Source organism: Schistocerca piceifrons, chromosome 9 (genome assembly GCF_021461385.2).
Source record: "Schistocerca piceifrons isolate TAMUIC-IGC-003096 chromosome 9, iqSchPice1.1, whole genome shotgun sequence".
Taxonomy (NCBI): Eukaryota; Metazoa; Arthropoda; class Insecta; order Orthoptera; family Acrididae; genus Schistocerca; species Schistocerca piceifrons.
The window spans coordinates 69,638,796-69,642,535 of NC_060146.1; the positions used below are offsets into that span (position 1 = coordinate 69,638,796).

The 3,740-nt window shown below is 40.2% G+C and overlaps 1 non-coding gene across 1 annotated transcript; it reads right to left on the reverse strand.

The window, feature by feature from the left end:
• Positions 1 to 555: 555 nt before the first annotated feature.
• Trnat-ugu lies at positions 556 to 630 on the reverse strand. Its single transcript has one exon. It is a non-coding gene; the product is annotated as a tRNA-Thr (tRNA).
• Positions 631 to 3,740: the final 3,110 nt, after the last annotated feature.

Below are 3,740 nucleotides of genomic sequence, written 5' to 3' on the forward strand. Positions count from 1 at the left end.
ACAGGAAGTGAAAGGCTATTTACAATTTGTACAGAAACCACATGGCAGTGATAAGAGTCGAGGGGCATGAAAGGGAAGCAGTGGTTGGGAAGGGAGTAAGACAGGGTTGTAGCCTCTCCCCGCTGCTATTCAATCTGTATATTGAGCAAGCAGTAAAGGAAACAGAAGAGAAATCCGGAGTACGTATTAAAATCCATGGAGAAGAAATAAAAACTTTGAGGTTCGCCGATGACATTGTAATTTTGTCAGAGACAGCAAAGGACTTGGAAGAGCAGTTGAACGGAATGGACAGTGTCTTGAAAGGAGGGTATCAGATGAACATCAACAAAAGAAAAACGAGAATAATGGAATGTAGTCGAATTAAGTCGGGTGATACTGAGGGAATTAGATTAGGAAATGAGACACTTACAGTAGGAAAGGAATTTTCCTATTTGGGGAGCAAAATAACTGATGATGGTCGAAGTAGAGAGGATATAGAATGTAATGATAATTAAATGGACACCCTAGCTGCAAACAGGCGTTGATGTACTTCATTGGGGACATGTTGAAAATGTGTGCCCCGACCGGGACTCGAACCCGGGAGCTCCTGCTTACATGGCAGACGCTCTATCCATCTGAGCCACCGTGGGCACAGAGGATAGCGCGTCTGCAGGGACTTATCCCTTGCACGCTCCCCGTGAGATCCACATTCCCAACATGTCCACACCACTACATTCGTAGTGCGCCTAATTGATGTTTGGCCATCATACTCATTACTCGTGGCAGATTAATGTACCCGTACGAGTCTTTCGGGCACAGATACTACCGTCATATATATATATATATATATATATATATATATATATATATATATATATATATATATAAAATGTAGACTGACAATGGCAAGAAAAGCGTTTCTGAAGAAGAGAAATTTGTTAACATCGAGTATAGATTTAAGTGCCAGGAAGTCGTTTCTGAAAGTATTTGTATGGAGTGTAGCAATGTATGGAAGTGAAACATGGACGATAACTAGTTTGGACAAAAAGAGAATAGAAGCTTTTTAAAGGTGGTGCTACAGAAGAATGCTGAAGATTAGATCGGTACATCATATAACTAATGAGGAGGTACTGAATAGAATTGAGGAGAAGGGGAGTTTGTAGGACAACTTGACTAGAAGAAGGGATCTGTTGGTAGGCATCAAGGGATCACCAATTTAGTACTGGAGGTCTGCGTGGAGGGTAAAAATCATAGAGGGAGACCAAGAGATGAATACACTAAGCAGATTCAGAAGGATGTAGGCTGCAGTAGGTTCTGGGAGATGAAAAAGGTTACACAGGATAGAGTAGCATGGAGAGCTACATCAAACCAGTCTCAGGACTGAAGACCACAAGAACAACAATTGAAGTAAATAGTAGAGTATGATCAACATTTGGCGGATCTCACAAGAAACTCTATTGTCTTTAAAGAAATTTTTAATTGAATTGGAAATGATCTAATATCAGCCGTAGGTGCGACCGTATAAAGCAGGAAATTGTGGATGTTACTATTGTCGCCACCATGGTTGACAAAAACTCAGATGTGGCAAATAAAGTACAGTTTTCTATTGTCCTGAGTTATGTGTATGAAGGGGAGATAAAGGAAAAGTTATTCTGGCTCTGTGGTATAAACACCGACACACATGCTCAGGCTGTTGCAGGACGAATCCATCGCTTGTTATCGGAATTCGGATGAAATGGCTGCGCAAGCGTTTCACTGTGCGACGACTGTGGTGGGATATCTGAATGGCGCTCAAGGATTCACTAAAGTCACGTATCCTGAAGCCGTATTTTTTCATGCACCGAACGTCGTTTTGTCTCAAAGCACCATCCAAATAGTGGAGTCAAAGATATTTATTAATTCGCCGGAAGGACTTGCAGGTCTTTCTTTTTCAAGATCTTCTAAACCTATTGTATTTCTCTTCAACACATTCGACAAAAAATTTACCTTCATTGATACACTATTGAACGTCCTACAGAAGCAAGCAAGTCATATTTTGAACTGTGAACAAAAAAATCAAAGAAATTCGCCCTAAATCTATTACACTTAGAGGTAAAAAAAAAAAAAAGAAAAGCCGAACTACGAAGGACTGGTCCACAAACTGATATTCATACACGTATTGACGGAAAATGAAAAAAAGTCTGGAGGTTTATGGATGAATGTGATGCTGCAGCACAATGGCCCCACGCAACTGCCAAGGATGGTAAGCAGGGCATATGTCGACATCAGGACAAAGTCTTTGCGAGTTTCACTCCTTTTACTCAGTGTGACAGTAACCACTCCTCATAGGCAAGTGCTTGAACTAAGGGTATACCAGGTGTAGCGGTATGAAATGAGCGTATTTTTGTGAAAATGAAACACTAATTTTTAATTGAAAAATAAAAACATATTATTCAAAGTAGTGACCATTGCTTTCTACACATTTTGACAATCTTTCTGGCAATTTATGGACAGCACGCCAATATAAATGTTCGTCTTTTGAAGCAAACCAATCACACACTCAATTTTCGACTTCTTCGTATGAATCGAAGTGTTCCTCAACCAACGCGTGCCCCATTGATGAAAACAAATGGTAGCCGGAAGGGACCAAGTCTGGTGGGGTAGCAGCTCCCAGCCAAATGTTTTGATTGTATCCTGAACCAGTTTTGCTTTGTGTGCAGGTGCATTGTCGTGTACAAAATTTTTTTTGCTATGTCGTCAGGCCCATTCTGGTTTTTTCCGATCAATGCATAGTTCAAATTGATCATTTGTTGCCTGTAGCGTGTAGTATTCACAGTTTCACCGGGTTTTAGAAGCTCATGATACACCACACTTTCTGATCCCATCAAACACAGAGCATTGTCTTCTTGCCGAATCGATCTGGTTTTGCAGTCGATGTCTATGGTTGTCCCTGATTAACCCATGATTTTTCCCGTTTAGGATTCCTTAAATAAATGCATTTTTCATCGCCAGTAACAATTCGATGCAAAATTGATTTTCTTTCATGTCTTTGAAGCAAAATTTGACACATGGTTTATCGGTTTTCCATCTGTCTTTCATTCAATTCATGTGGCACCCATTTTCCACACTTTTAGATCTTTCCCATAGCTTTCAAACAGCAGAAATTGTTCGTTGTGCAACATTTAGCATTGCTGACATTTGCTTCTGACTCAAAGTATTATCTTCATCCAATATTGCTTTGCAATTCGGCGTCTTCGAACTTTTTTGGTGGTCTTCCACGTTCTTCATTTCTTACATCAAAATCATTAATTCTGAACCGTTGAAACCATCTTTTGAATGTTGCTTCTGGTAGAGCACGATCACCATATGCCTCGACAAGCATTCGATGCGATTCTGCAGCACTTTTTCTCAAATGAAAACAAAATATTAATGCTTTCCGCAAATCATTACTTTCTGGTACAAAATTCGATATTGTTAACACGATGAAAACGTATGATGTTGTTTGTTCCATGACTTGATGTATACTAAATATCTTTGACAGATGTCATACCAACCAAACAAAAAAAGAATAATTAAGGCTCGTTCACAACAAATGTTCCCTATCGACACATCTTAACGCTCATTTCATACCAGTAACCTGGTACCTGTCAGCATTTAAGAAAAGCCGCGTGGTTGGGCTCAAAGAAGCAGGTTGGAGTAGTGGGTGAATCGCTCCGATTTGAATACGAGCGGTGCCACCATTCGACGATGTTGGCAGGAATGAGTGAGCCATGGCCGAACAC